The 15,794-nt window shown below is 48.2% G+C and overlaps 1 protein-coding gene across 2 annotated transcripts in view; it reads right to left on the bottom strand.

The window, feature by feature from the left end:
- MFSD13A (major facilitator superfamily domain containing 13A) overlaps positions 1–4,724 on the bottom strand; it is a 13,728-nt gene extending 9,004 nt beyond the window's left edge. Inside the window, exon 1 of one of the 2 annotated variants that reach the window (XM_080620763.1) lies at positions 4,696–4,724. The gene's annotated coding sequence lies outside the window, so the exon portion shown is untranslated. Of the gene's footprint in view, positions 1–4,688 lie in introns of both variants that reach the window. The other variant, XM_080620764.1, reaches the window with a different exon arrangement.
- Positions 4,725–15,794: the final 11,070 nt, after the last annotated feature.

Genomic DNA, 15,794 nt, shown 5'->3' on the forward strand with positions numbered 1-15,794 from the left:
GCAAAAATAACCATCTGCTCTGCCTAGCCCAAGGAATTCCTCATAACTAGCTCAGAAGGATTAGGAACAACATTTGTTCCAATCAATTGCGTCACTAGATTGAAACTGTACATCGACTCCACTCACAGCCAAAGCACTAGACCTCAACTGGATCCAACTGCAAAGCCCTCGTGGAGCTAAGCCACCGTTCTGCATCCCCGCCATGCCAAAACCCACGGCCAGATAAAAGGAAGACACTGCTTGGAGGGGAATTCAGCCAGACAATGAACTTTTATACGTGTAATTAAAGACATACAAGCCTCAAGGGGAAATTGCATTTTATATGGTCATGAATTGCACAGGAATCAAGAATCTGTGATGTGTAAAGATAAAGAAGGGAGAGCAAAGCCAACTGACCCATCGATGAGTCCTCTGTCTCTCACCAAGGACCTTCTGCAGACAACTGGCTCAATGGCAGATGAAGCCACCAGTGCTGGGCAAATCAGGAATGGGATGGAGAACAAGCAGACAGCATCAATCTGCACAATATGAAACTGCAGTGTATCCAAACCTTGCCGTGTATATCCAACCTCAATACAAATTTCCTGAGCATACAGATGAGGGAGAACAAAGAAGAGCAACTGAAGTGATTAAGGGACTGAGGCAGCTACCTGCTGAGGAAAGACTAAGCAGCTGGGACTCTTCAGGTGGACAGGAAAGGCTGAAAGGGGACATGACCAAGGTTTATGTCCCATGTGCAGTGGATATGGTGAAGGTGGAAGCGCTGCATGCCAGGACACAAGAACTAGGAGCACACATTGTAACCAACAGAAAATCAGTTTAAAGCACACAAAAATACTTCTTTACCTGGCAGGTAGCAAACATCTGACATTTGCTGCCAAAGCAAGTTCAAAGGATTGGACATTTTAATGGAAAACAGCTGTACACTGACAGCTACTAAAGGGAACAGGCAGGGAAAGCTCCTCCAGCATCCTGAATCCGAGGGCTACACAAACTAGGGGCAGACAAGTGGAAAGGTCACAGGCAATGGCCAAGCTCACATGCTCTCCTAATAAACAGCATCTCCTGCTGTCATCGTGGGGCAGAACATGGGGTGAGATAGACCAATGGTCTGATCCACAAGGCCAATTCTTAACCTGACTCCGCTCCCCAAATCCTGTTTGGAAGCAAAGCCTGCTTAAGGCTTGGTCCTTAGGGCTGCACTTCACACTGTACCCACCCAAATGATGCTTCACTAAGCACATGTTGCACAAACCACAGCTGCTGAACTTTACAGAAACACCTCATTTCGAATGTTTAAAGAATGTGAAGTTGCACTTCCTCTCCTTCTTCTCCCTCGTCACTCCCTCACAGATGTGCAACCCCTCCAGCCAGCTGACATTTGTAAGTGATTTCACTTTGCTGGGATAGCTGTTAAGTCATTTTATATATATTTCCCCCCCCTCCTCATCTGCAAATGTGCAGACGAAACGAAACAAATTATAGTTGTCTGTAAAAAGTATGATTTTTCTTCTACATCCAAGGCACTGTGTTATTTAAGCTTGCCACACTGGTATTTTCATAACCTTTTCCTTTGGACGGAGAATTACTCATGGAGTATGTCAGAACTTTTCAACATTAGGCTTTTAAGTAGTAATGGGCAAAGGAGCGGCAGGAGGGAATAGCTATCATTCATTCACACTGAACTTCTAAGGCACAGTCATAAAGCAGCAAGCTTGTAAATTAGAAAGCAACCAGCCTTTATTTGAGAACATTCCACCTCCACATCTGACATCTGGCTCCTGCCAGTGACGTTTGCAGATGTTATCTTTTTGAGAAGGATGTTTGAATACGAGCTACCAGGAAAGAGCCGGTTTGTTTGAGTGCTGGCATATGGTGGCTGGAAACACACCACCGTTTGGGGCTCGAACATCTGCTTTAACTTCCTCGCCAGCTCACAGCTGGATTCACAAGTCATTGCATCCCATGGCAATTCGGCAACCCTTTGGCCTTGAAACAAGGCTGAGCTCCAGCCTTCCACAGCTGAAGTCAGCTGTACTGAGTTAGCAGCAGAGCTTTGTATGTGAATCTTGGCCCAAGCCTGTTTTAAGCAGGGCCAGGTGACTCCTATATGCTGAAGTTGCCACTCAGGAACCTGATATAGTCATCTGCAAACCTGACCGCAGTAACAGGATGACCCTCCCATTCATTCCCCACTATGTGGGTAATGCAGGCTGGAATATCCCAAGTAATACTTCATGATACGTCTGTGCTTGCTCCAGCCGTCAGTACACTGCCTCAGCTGCATATTCTGGATTTTGTGTGGCTCACTAGCTGAAGCAGAGAGCCAGATAAATATACCAGCTCTGTGTCTCTGCATCTGCAACACAATAAATCCACCAGCTGGATAAGCAACCCAAGAAGTGACACTATTTCCAGACAGTCAGCATGGCCTGACACGACTGAGGTGCTGACACTTCAGCCCCATGCACAGGCAAGCTGGGCTGGAGCTGCACCCATGGAAGAGCTGGTACTGTGACCTGTTCCAGCACAGTGCCTGATGCTGGGCACATCAATTCCTCCCAGATTGTGTCAGTGACATTTTCAGCCAGAGGAAACAGTCAAAAATGTCTTCATCTGGTCAGGCTTATCCAGCAGTGACAAGTTTTGTTAGCACAGACAGGGTTCAGCACACTCCTTCCCAGCCTGCACATGGTACCTCCAAAGCACAGACACCTCACCCCACAGAGCTACTTAGACTCTGGCAGGATGGCTTTCAGTAAGAAGGCACATCCCTCCACAGAGCTATTTCGTAATGAAACTGAAAGTTTCATTCCCACATTGGTTCCTTCAAATGGTCCCTCCATTTGGACCAAAACCAATGTCTCAAAATCCTATTCCTTTCCCAGGAAAGCTTCTACCTAAACACATACTGCACAAAATTTAAGCTCCTCTGCCCAAACTTTGATCCTGTGCACCCTCTTAGAGACAAATATATTTCCAAGACTCCCAGTTTCTCCATGTACTACTTCTGAAAACCTAACATCACATTTCCTCAAATAATCCACTAGAGACCCTTGAGGGAACACCAAACACACGTCCCACATGAAACATTAACAAACTCCCCAACAGCAGACTGGTATCTGAAACACAAGGCTATGAAGCCTTTGAAAACCTGATACCACCAGGATGAGACAAGGAAACAGACCACTTTGAAGAGGCCATGAGGGTGTTTCCCAGTACTGTTTACCAATTCAACAATCACAGATGCCTCCGTATCGTGAGAGGTTTGGTAACACCCTTCTTGTTCCAGGCAATCATGTGTTTCCATCAGGTTCTTCCACCACTCCTGCAGAGCTCATACACGTAAACTGACCTGCCACACAAATGACACTTAACATCTTAAGCCAGCTGGTAGTTTGTGCAAGCTGTGTTCCAGCAGAGCAATCTCATTAAATCTGATCTCATTCCCTAATGAGATTATAACGTTCATTAATAGAGGTAAATGTGTAGATCTCCTAGTCCTGGAACTTGGTCCGGCATTTAACTTAGCAACATATTGCATCCCTTTTTTGAACAATTCATTGTTTTACAGTGTAAGGAAAGTGTGTTGGATGTATTAAAAACTGTTTCCCCATGATATTACTGTCATTACAAGCTCTAATCCTGTAGCAGACTTCACAGAACGGGTACAGGAATCAATGCCAGGTAACTCCAGCCTCAAATTATGAATTTGGAAGTAAATATGAAACCCTGATTGAAATCAACCTCCAAGACTGGAATCACAGAAGCTGGAAGACAGGATTACTGCACAGATACTACCTGTTCTTAAGACTCAATAGGAAGCACCAGGTGACAAGAACTTTTTACCACTGTGCCCAAGTGCAGCAACCAGGAGTTTCTATTACGCATCTCCATCACCTCATCAGGGAAACCAGTCACTTCTGCAAACCTTCCAAAGCCACAGTCTCCTCCAGTGCCTCAGCTGCAGCCACAAGGCCACATGCCACTAATCAAAGAGCTGAGGAAAGCCCAGCTGCAGAGGCCACCAGACATCTCCGTGGCATTTAGGCCGAAAACCCACAGCAACAGGTCCCCACCTAAAGGAGCTGACATCCCATGAGCAGGAAAGGAATACAGGGAGCCAGGCAATGCCATACAGATAGGGATGCCATTTCTTTGGCAACTGAGAGGATAAGCCCAAGCAGTGGTGGCACCGCAGCACCCCATCCGCAGGGTCCCCATGCTGAGGGGAGGTCTAGCAGGGCACAGCCACTGTTGTTGGTGGGCTCCCGCTTATGCTCCATGGCGGCGGAGGGCCCGTGTGGGGTTGTGATGGCAGGGACAGATACAGTGAGGCAGAGACACTTCTTGAAGGGACTCTGCGAGGAGAGGCCACGGGGGAGCCAGACCCCGGCCGGCTCCACAGCGGGGACAGAACGCCTGAGGGCGCTGCACACAGGCACTGACAGCTGGGAGCGAGAAGACACCCCTGGCCCACATGGTACCGTCCAGACTAACGGGGGGATGTACACACCAAGGCTCTACCAATGCAGTGACGGGGGGAACCCCTCACCCCACACAGGCAGCCTCACTACAGAGAGGAAATCCCCACCCCAGCCGGACTGCCCTACTGCATTAAGGGAGATGTCCCCCACCCCGCTCCGACAGGGCGACACTGGAGCAAGGAGGGGGCACCGCATCCGCACCTCCTACCTGCGTCCGCTACCGGCGCTGCCCCCGCCGTTTTGCCGACAGGCAACACATCCGCGCATGCGCGGCACGGCACCCCACCCCCGGAAAGGCCTCGGCCCGGCGCCATCTTGTGTCCTGGCAAATGAAGCCGCCCGCTACTGGCCGCCATCTTGTGTGAGGGCACGGCGCGGGGAAGTGGCTACCTCATTTGCATTAGCCCCACCCTCAGCGAGCGAGCGCTCCGTGGGGTCTGCCTAGCCGGAGCAGGCCGGCTACTCTATGACCCATCCTGCCGGCGGGGCGCGGTCGTCATGGAAACGGTGCCGGACCCGGGGACCCGGCTTCTCGGCCAGGCCGCGGCCACCGGTGCCAATGGGGAGGCGAAGGCAACGTGGCCCCAGGCCTCGTCCCCGGGGTGCCCCGGAGCCTTCCACCACCTGGGAAGCTCACGGTGCCTGCTGGTGGAGGCGGTGGAACTCGTGTGTTTCCATCTGGAACACCTCGTACTGCTCCCAGACAGCCTCAAGAGTGGGGACAAAACAATGAACGTGGATGCTCGGCGGCTGGGGGCCTTCCCGTAATCATCAAATACTTGTCTCTGGCCTTAGCTACCAGATACTTATTCTTTTCTCCAAAGACTCATATTACATCCCATGTTGTTCAGAACACAGAGACTGTAGTTATCCTTTATTACTTAAAGATCTCTCTTTGGACCTTTTGTTCAAGCAACTCCTGTTAGAATCATAGAATTACAAAATCAGCTGGGTTGGAAAAGATCTCTAAGGGTATCAAGTTCAACCATTACCCCAGGACTGCCAAGATCACCACTAAACCATGTCACTAAGGGCCTCATCGACGTGGTTGTTGCTGCTTTCAGCATCCACATCACCGCATACTCACACTGCAACACCTGCTCCCACCCAACTATTCACATACTTCACCAGAGAAAATGAATGCAAAAGCCAACTGCTGTATTCAGAAAGGTATCATTGCATCCTACTGCTTCCTAATGATTGTATGTATTAGACTCACCGTTGGCTTCCTGAACAGGTAATTTTTATAAATAGAAGCCAAGCAAATAACTGCAGTCAACAGGGTTTGTGATTAAGGAGTGATTTGTAGGTATTTAGCTACTGAGATCACCTGCAGCAGAGCATGGCATTAAGCATCCTCAGGGAGTGTGCTCCATGCAGCAGTTGTGCTGGGTGGTGATGCACTGACCCTGCAGCCCCAGTCCCCCTTTTCAAACCTGTATGGGGATTTGTACTGAGAGTGCCCACGACAGCACAGGTGCTTACAATAGTGCTGATGGGAGCCATTTGTATGGCTTCTTGCTTAATTACAACCTACTGAATGAGCAGTGAGTACAAACACCTCCAGTATAGGGGCTTGTAGTTGAGCATGAGCAAAGAGTGTGGGGGTAAAACAGAGAAGAAGGAGGGCTCATCACTGCAGTGTTTAGTGGTGGGCTCTTTTCTATGCTATTCAGACTGCAACTTCAATATTTGCAGCTTTGTTGCTGATGGTGTTTTACTGCTTTGGGAAAGAACCTGAAGTTTTGGTGAGTGTTTTTGAGCTTTTTCCAGTCTGGCTTCATGTGCTGACTTCAGTTGTTCCTTTATCTGTATTCTCTTATGCTTGTTATGCCTGAGCTTTTCTGTTCAAGGGCTTTGTTTTGTTTATTCCCTAAGGTATCTAGCTAGCTGAAACATGTACCTTGTGTTAGTTTTACTAGTCCTTTACAGGCAGCTAGGGTTAAAGCTCCTTATCTGAGCACATAATGTAATTGCAGAAGGAATGAGCTTTGTGTTGCTTTCTTTAGGTACAAGGGCATGTTTAGGCAAGTATTGCAACCCTGGTTACTACAGGAAAACTTCTGCAAGGTGTGATGTGGTATCTTGGTGCATCTCCTAGCTCTGTATGTGTTATTAAGGTATGTCAGTGAAAGGAGACTGTAGAAAGCAAGCTGCCTTCTGTGTGCTGCTGTTTTTTGCTCCTCAGTTAAGTGAAGGCATCATCTTGGTTGGTTTTTCTCAGGATGTGAGTACACACACACCAAATACATGCCTCTCTCTGTTTTCTGTGCTTATGATTAAAGACTGGCCTATGTTGCAATGTTTTACCAGTTAAAATGCCAAAACAGGACTAGTGCTAGCTTAAATGTCTGCAGTAGTAGCAGTGTGCAACTGATGTATTCTACACTTTACTTGGGTTTTTGTAAACAGAAGTGCTTAAATCCCTCTGGAGGTGATGCCTTTCACCCCAGCACATCTGCTGTTGTAACTAGTAGATGCAAGTAGAGTAGCATAACTTGGCTGAGCATTGATTCATGCCAGTGCTCTAGCCTGTAACTTATCTAGAAAGATACTAATGTAAATTGTTATTGTTGGCTGGTGGTAGGCTTTAAACACTTTAGTTTTGAAAAGATGACATAGAAGGGCTTCTCTGAGTGATTGCTGCTTTGGAAGCAGAAGATTGCCTTTTGATTCCCATTAAAAAATCAATGATGTTACTTGCGAGCTATGTTCTGTATTGTCTGAAGACCATAACAGAAGGTAGTTGGATATTTTTTTAACAAAACAAATGTATTAGAGTTGTAGATCAGCAGATGCTGCAGCTGTTTGCCTTGGGGGATGCAGTAAGAGCAGTATTCTCATGGGTAATACTAGCTTGAACTTGAGCTAGAAATAGGGTGTATTGCTGTTGTAAAAGAAGGCATTTTTATACACTGAAGGGATGATATGTAACACAACCCTAAAATCTGGATAATCTGTTTCCTGCCCTATCCTACTGTTTGGGGTGTTGATCCCATGGGAAGATGTAGTACAACTGCATAAAAAGCTATGCCTTTCTCACTTCTAAACACACATTCTCAATGCTGGATGCACAGGAATGTGGGTTCAAGTGTATTTGAAAGGCAAGTAGTTAAGAAGCAAATGGTTTGTGGCACTGGATGCTGGTCTGTTCACAGAGGAAACCCACTGTGGAGAGCCAGGCTGTGTAAGCAGTTAAGGCCTTTTTAGGACACCAAGAGCACTTCAAGGGCAAAGCCCTGTAATCTAGCAGCTGAGGGAATGGGATGCTGTGATAGCACAAAAACTGTGTAAAACATACTGCTCTGCTGTTGAAACTGTCTCTGTGTGAGATAAGACAGCACCTGTAGGTAACTGGAGCTAGGCAGAGGAATCAAAGCCAAAGTAGAATGGCTTGTCTTGGAGTGTGTAAAGTAAATATGTAAACAGGAGGAACTAGAGATCATGGGGGAGACTGAACCAACTCTTGCAGGGTAGAACCTTGCAAGGCCACCTGCACTGTATCGGTAATACTATGTAAGGCTGAGACTGCCTAGGTAACAATATCAGAAATGCCAGACTCTGTTACAGATGTAGCAAAACTAAGACCAATAGGGAAAGAGTAATTGGGGTGGATTGCCAATTTAGGAGGAGACTAGTGGAAGGGAGGCAAGAACATGGCAAAAAGGTGGAACCTGGGATGAAAAAATTGAAGGTGGGAACAGCTGACTGCGGGAGCACAAACATCTGTGCATGGTAGTGAAGTCTGAAGATTGGGATGCTGGAGTGATGCTCCTTGGATAAGCTACTGGACTCTCCATCAGGTCTGTTGCAAAGATTTGCTGTGGGAGGGCAGAGCAAAGAGGGGCAGACTTGCACTTAGGTAATAAGTGGTGTGGGAGGGAAGGGTGGCATTCCTGTAACTCAATAGCACTTGTGTGTTTTGTAGGAGTTGATTAGTAGCTTGGTAGTTGTATGCAAAGTGATGTAAATAACCATGAGGTACTAGTGGTGTGTTAATGAAGTTGTTGATTGCTTGGCTGATGTAATTGTGTGAGTGTCTTGTAGAAGTTAGTCCCCTGACTGCCATCTGAAGGGGATGAGCTGGGCAGAACTGCTAGTTGGGATCCAGGAGCTCCTGATTTGGGTTAATTGATACTGAGATCTCTTTGAAGAAGAGACTGTGTGAATGGGGATGATGGATATGGGAGTGAGAGAGTGGGTCTCTGTGCAGGCTGTGTTTCAACATGGAAGGGATTACTGGGACTGAATGCTATAAAGTACAGATTAAAATATGCTCAGTTAAAGAGAGTAGTATCTGATACAGAGCTGTGTCTGGAAAGGGGTTTAGATGAGGAAAAAGGTGATGCCTTTTTGGATCCTGAGACACAGGGCACTGAGATTCAAACCTTGGGTGAGGAAGACCTCTGATGCAAAGGGTGCCTGCAGTGGTTACTAGGAAGATGAGACTGGTGGTGGGAGCTATAATGACACAGAAGTTGGGCTGTGCTGAAAGCAGAACAAGTCAAGAAAGGAGAAAGCTTGGAGTGTGTCCAAAATCTAGACCTTGGTGCAGCAGCCATCTGTGCCCAGGGAGAGGCTGAAGGGGTGATGATGTCAGGCAGGGTGGTTTCCAGTGCCCTGCCTGCTGATGCAGTCACCCTGTGGTAACACTCACCATGTCTTATTCTTGGCAGTGCAGCTGTTTCAGACCTACTGTGTTATTCAGCAGCTGCAGTGAGAGGAGTGGCTGCTCCAAACCTCTCTGTCACCACTGAGTTGCGTTTTGACTGCTATTTGAGCAGAGTTATGCAGGGGGTGGTTTTTAGATAGTCAAGTGAAGACTTGCTCTGTGATGACTAGGGCTTTTCCTTGTGTTTTGACCTCATACAGAGTCTGGGCTTTTCACAGACCTCAGAAAAAGATGCCAGACCCAAACCAGATTTCAGTGCTTTCTGGGAATGCTGCTTTGAATAGCTGAAACAGATCCACTCCCTCTTCAAAGTGCCTATATAAGGGGTGACTGACTGTAATAAGCATTAACTGCTATTTCTGCAGTTTACAGTGCCAGTTGGAGCTCTTTTCTTTGTGGTGCACTAGTAAAAGCAGGGTGAGGACTGGAGTCTTCTGGCTGAAGAAGTTAAATCCTTCCTCTTGGCTGAGCTGAAGGGGTGTTCATAGTACAAGAGCTGGGAGTAGTCCTGAGCCCACCTCTTGGAGAGGGAGTTGGTGTGTCTGTGGTCTTCTAGGCTGTCCATCCCAAAAAGAGCTCTGGTAACAGCTGTGCTCATGGTATCTTTCCAGTTGATTTGGGCAGCTGTAAGAATCTGGACACTCAAGTAGTTCCTGATGAAAAGGTCCCCCCTGTGGTGTGGGGGGAGGTAGGGTCAGATCCCCAGTGTTGCTAGGGAATTCCTCAGACTGTGTGAATGGTGTGCGGAGGGGATGAGGCTGCTTGCAGGCTGCTTTCTGTGCCAGTTGTACCACTCAGAAGAGCAAACATGCTGCTTCCTGACTGAAAAGTCTTGTAGACCAGCATTATTTTTGCACTCTACAAAGCCTGCATACTGGTGCCCTGCAGCTTGGGCTGTTCCTGGCTCCTCAGCTGTGCTCAAAGCTTAATCTTCTGCTAGCTTCAGAGATGAATGGGTGAAGGAATTGGTCTGCTCTGGAAACCTGGGCTGTTTGTCTTGCTGCCAAGGTGAGGTGTCACCCCTCAGCTGCTGTTCTTGTCCAGCTTCTCACCCTGGGGACAAGTGGGAGGCCCCACAGCCATCTCCATCTGCTGCTTTGATCCCACCAAAATAGCTTTTGTATTTTCCCTTTTAGTAAAAACACAAACCTGGGTGGATTGGTGGGCTTCTCCTGTTTCTAGTAATCTCTGCTTTTAATCTCTCTCAAAACCTTTCCACCTTGCAGCTTTGCTGCTCTTTGTGAAGTCATTGCTTTCATTTGAAGTTCCTGCCCTTGTCTGCAAAGCCCTTTTCTTTCTTGTGGGGTGTTTTCAAGCTGCTTTCAGTATTAGTTATCTTCCTTTACATGTTACCACTAGACAGTACAAGGGATGGCAAATAGCCTCACCCCTTTTTCTGAGAAGCAGAGGCTGTGTTCTCCTGCCTTGCCAAACTTTCCATCTACAAATATCTAACAGGATCAGTGTAAGGAGACACTGGTGCGTAACCAGCTCCTGGTATGCAGTGCCAGCTCTGCCTGCAGGAAGCAGGTTATTGCTATGTGCACTGTGACATGAATTGTACACAGAAACCTGTGACCGTGGCAGCACTTGAGGTTTAAATGTGAAGCAGATTGTTCCTCCTGCTCTCCTGCTGTGCTATCCCAGTGTGGAAGCTGGCAGGCTGCTGTGCTGGTCCAGGCTGTGCTCTGGGCCACTGGAGAGGCTGCAGGGGTGCAGTGTGTGAGCAGGAGTGGGGCAGAAACTTCATCTCAGGCCACCATGCGGCATCTCTCTCCCTTTCTTGATGCTACGAGACCTTGTTTCTTCCAAGAGGTCAACCCTCCCCTTGGTTTGTGGCAGACTTTAATAAGTCAAGACCTGTTCTCTACAGCCTTGGTTGCTACTGTCCGTAATTGGCTACTGCCTTGTGACACCCTGTTGTACTAGGTATGATGTAGTAATCTCTTGTGGAAGTATTTAACTCTTTGGAGTGCTTTGCTGGGACATTGTGGGTTTGCTTTTCTCTTGGAGATAGCAGCAAAAACCTGTGGTGCTGCTTTACCTTGAGGGATCCAAAATGCTCTTGTGATTAAGTGGCACTGGTGTGGGAAGCTGCTCCCATATGTAAAGATAAAGTCCTGAAATGACCCAGCTATTGCACTTTCCTTGAATTCCTGTGTTGCTGCCAGGCATGTCTGGCTGAGGGAAAGCATCCCTTTTAGGAAGGCAGCCAGTGCCTCTGTCCTAAGGATCTTTACTGGCTGGGGAGGATTGAAGCGATTGTATTGTACTGCATGGCTTTCTGTGCCATTCTCCCACCTCTCCAAGAAGTACTTGGGAATCTTCTCCTGGGTGACTTTTTCTTGAAGACCTCAAACAGAGCCTGACTTTATGTTGGGAATAGTGGGAATGGAAGTGATAAGGAAAAATGGGAAACCTCCTTGTGATCTGCTGCCATGTGCTATCTCCAGCTACTTGGATGCTGGATGAGTGTGTCTGACTCTGGCATTGGAGCTGTGGAAGACAAACCTTAGCTCGATGAGTATGTTCAGTTTTACCCTCTCCCTTCCAAAGCAGTCCTGGAAGCTTTGTTTTTTCCACGGGAGGACTTTGTCAGATGGCAACAGTTATGCAGAGTCTGCTCAAAATGGGGAGATTAACTGGAAATAATTCATCATTTCTCCATCCCCTTGGTTAGGGGAAATGTTGCTTTTTCAGTACTTGTCCCTGTACCCTTGGGAGTTGCTACAGAGCAATGGCAACAGATCTGTGGTTTTTGTGGGATGGGGAGAGCAGGGCAGAAGGAAAGCTAGAAAGAAGAGTCTGAAAGTTTCGGTGCTGGAACAGTGTAGAGGAAGAGGTGATTTAATGGGATCTCCCTGTTTAGCAGCTGATCACAGGGCAATGGCATGAGGCAAGAATAGTCTTGGTTGATTCTTTGAGTGAAATAAGTGGGCATGTCCTCTCCTGTGGCCCCACAGTTGTGTTGGCTTTCAGTAAGCTTCCCAAGGAAGCATCCAAACCCTTCCAAGCTGCCAGCCTGACCTGAGGACACAGCTAACTTGGGTTGCTGCTTCAGGTGGACAGAAGACTTGGTGACACTTCTGAACTGTTGGCCTTGGTGAACAATGTCTCCAGACATGAGATACTTGTATGAAGTTTCACACTTGGATACTGTGGCACACTGTGTATGTTGGTGTGTACTGTCCTGTAGTCAGGATCACTTTAATCTCTCTCCCAGAGAATGTGCAGTCTGACATGTACTCAAGTATTTACACTTTCCTGTTTTCTGTAGCTCACAGCAGGCTTTGTGCTTCATGACCAGGTAAGCAGAAAGCTCCCTGGATTTGAGGCTAGCTTGGGTGACAGTAGAGCTTTACTGCCCTGAGACATGTCCAGAACAACCATGTTTTTCTAATGCTACCAAGTAATTTCTGCTGCTTTAGATACTAGAAAAGCCATAACAGTATTACGCATTAACTAGTGGTGGATTCATCACCTGTAGTAACTGTGTAATTGAGTTGTGAAACAAAATCCTCTCTCTACTTGAGCTATCAAGTGTACTGGCTGGTTTTGTATTGCAAACATTGCTTGACTGCTCCATAGCAACTCTGTCTGGGTCAGCTGGCTCTGAAGCACACTTTTCTGGGCAGATCAAGTATTTTGGGAGCTGTGGTGTCAACCTCTTTGACCTGCACCAAGATGTGTGAGGAGGGAGAGGCCCTGCCAGATGGCTGGGCATGGGTGAGGGAATTGCTCTGGCAAGCCTGGGAAGAGTCTGAAGTATCATGTTCTCACCAAGCAGAGATGAGGATTTCATTTCAGCTGGCTGTGACCCTCTTGTGAGTTTTCTCTCCTCTATTTAGTGCTTGGCTTCTCATTCAGCTCCGGCCAAGTGGGATTGAGCCCTTTTCCAGCAAGGTTAAAACTGCTGGAAAGGCTTGAAGGCAGAGGCTGCCTTGTCTCTTATTGGGTTGGTCTGTTGTTACTCCCTGCTGGCAACCACAGCTCCAGTGCCCAGGCTGGTGAGGCTTGGTTCCCAGGCACAGTGTGCTGCCTGCCCAGCCACCCTTTCAGTCTGTGCCACCAAGGAGCTGGTGTATAGTGATGGCTGGCTGTGGCTCTGGGACCAGGGAGGCATTTAGCAGAGCTAAAGCTTTAAGGACTGTTCTGCCCTTTCCTGCTCAGGTGCCAGGCAGTGGATATGGTGATGCTTCAGAAGGCATAGCAGAGCTTGAAATTGGAGCAAGGGTAGAAAGCGGATGGTAGCCTGCAAAGACAAGTCAGCCAGGATCTCCTCTCTGGCCCTACAGTTACTCCTGAAGAGCTGGGGGGATTGAGGCTGTTGGATGCTTGCTTCCAGAGCCAGGGCAGCCTCTGGCTGCTGGCACTGGAGAAACAGGAGCAGGTAAAGAGGGAGGAGAGACTGGGATTTGAGCCCTTTCCTTAAGGGGTACCACCAGGTAATGTTAGTGTCTGGGGCTTGTTTTGCTTTCTGGGGCTTTTGGTACCATCAGATGGCCCTACAGAAGATCACCTTCCTGGCAAACCCTGTTTTCCCTGAAGCACTTCCTGCTCTCACTTCCCAGTGAGCATTTGACAGGACCAGGCAAGCTGGTACTGGTGCTCTCAAAACCCTCTACCCCTGTATGCATGTATTTGTCATACTGCAGTTCAACCCTGCATTCTCTAGCAGGGCTTTGCTCCACCTGTGGTCTCCCAAAACCTGCCTTGGGAGCTGAAGCAAGCCTGAAGGTTAATTATGAATGATAGGCACTGGTGTAATGGTGGGGTAAACAATGTCGTCAGCCTCTGAGCGCACTAGGCTGCAGCTCTGGAGGGGCAGGGCAGGAGCCTTGTGCCTCCTGCATACCGAAACCTTGTTGTAACACACCTAATGCTTCAGAGCAGTGCTGTGCCCTGCAAGCCAGGAGCTGGGATTTGTCCCCTTGTGCTTGTGAAGGTAAGCCTCTCTTGGGGCAATCCTGAGACCTCTGGTGCTTGGGCACAGGGGAGAGCTCAGTGCTGGGGAGCAGCAGGGACTGGGCAGCATCAGGCAGCCAGAGCCCCAGCACAGAGCCAAGGCTTGCCCTGATGAGTTTGCACTCTCCCTCTGGGGCTGTGAAGTGCTGTCTACACTATGTCTGCTGTCAACACTCTCCTCTGGGGTGATCTGCTTCCAGGGACATGTCTGCACTTCTGTGGTCAGGCATGTGACTGCTGCCCTGGAGCACTCCCAGCCCTGGCTAATCCTCATCTCATTCCTCCTCTTACCTCTTCAGTTTGCTTCCTCTTGTGGGCCATCCTGCCTGGCTGAGCCATCAGCTTGTTCCCCTTATCTTTTCCCAGTGCAAAATCAAAGCAATTAATAGTAGTGCTTGGGCTGCCCTGGTGCTGGAACCTGAGTGATTGAGATGGCCTGTCACCCTTCTGCAACTGCAGGGGAGACCTGTGAGCACTGATGCAGGGTGCAACAGCAGATGGCAGATGGACCATCTGTAGCTTTGGAGCAAGAGCTGGTGATCGACTAAATGAGATAACAGCTTCTCCAAGGCTGTTCTAAACAGGCATGAAGCAGGAGGGGCAAGTTGGGCTTGCGTTGTTTCCCCTCAATGGCTGCAATAGCTATGTGCTCTGTACAGACCACTTGCTTTGAAACACAAGGGTCCATGGAAGTGATCCTGTGGCTCTCAGTAGGGATGCAGGGCTGAACTGGATTAAAAGAGGCACTGAGACTGGTTTTTAAGAAAAGATCGTTTTATTCCATTTACCCACCTCATGCTGCCACTGACATACAATAGCCCCCTGGATTTCTGTGGTGGCTCTGAGCAAGTTAGGCAGGCAAGATGTTAGGGAGCTAGCTAATGGTGTCCTCTCAATAAAGGTATAATGAGGTGTGCTCAAACAGGGTGCAGTGGAGCTGCAGGAGGCTCAGCTCTAAACCTTTTCTGAGCAGTCAGGCAAATTTGAGAAGAGATGTTTAGGGGCCATCAAGCATAGAGAAGAGCCCAGCCCTGTCCTTGCCTGGTGAGTGCCTTTGCTATGCTCTGTTGTAAGCTGGGTTAAATGCAGGAAATATCACAGTGCCTGCTCTCCTCCTTCCCAACCTGCTAGTGAGCTGGGGAGACCTCAGTCAAACCTATTCATGTTTGCTTGATCTGCCTGGAAGCCATTTCAGCCTCTATTTTTTTGTAGTCACTCTAAATGAAGTAGGTTGTAAATTTATCCTTTCCTCCTGTTTGAGGAGGTGATGGTTATGATAGGCCTTGGCTCCTAGGCTACAAGTCTGGTTTAAGGGTACTGCCTGGTCTTGTCTAAACACTCTAGTGCTGTTTCCTTGTGCAGGATAGACTTGGAGCTCTGTACCCATGGCAAAAGCAGGCTTGAGCTAGTGTAGATTATGAACTTCAAGGGACAGGAACAACCTCCACTGTGTAGTACCCAGCGTTGCTTGTGGCAGGCAGGTTATTAGGGGACTGCCAAATTTCCTGTTAGGCTGGGGCAAAGCACAGAGCTGAGGGATGAGTTTCACCATCTTGCTCAACACTTGTGAGAGGCAAGTCTGCAGTTAAGGTTGAAGCAAAAAGAGCCTAAAGGATCTAAACTGGGGGTTTGAGGGATAATGGGGACAAAAACTTGCTGGTTTAGTTCTG

Source organism: Psittacula echo (genome assembly GCF_963264785.1).
Source record: "Psittacula echo genome assembly, chromosome: 6".
In the NCBI taxonomy this organism is placed as follows: Eukaryota; Metazoa; Chordata; class Aves; order Psittaciformes; family Psittacidae; genus Psittacula; species Psittacula echo.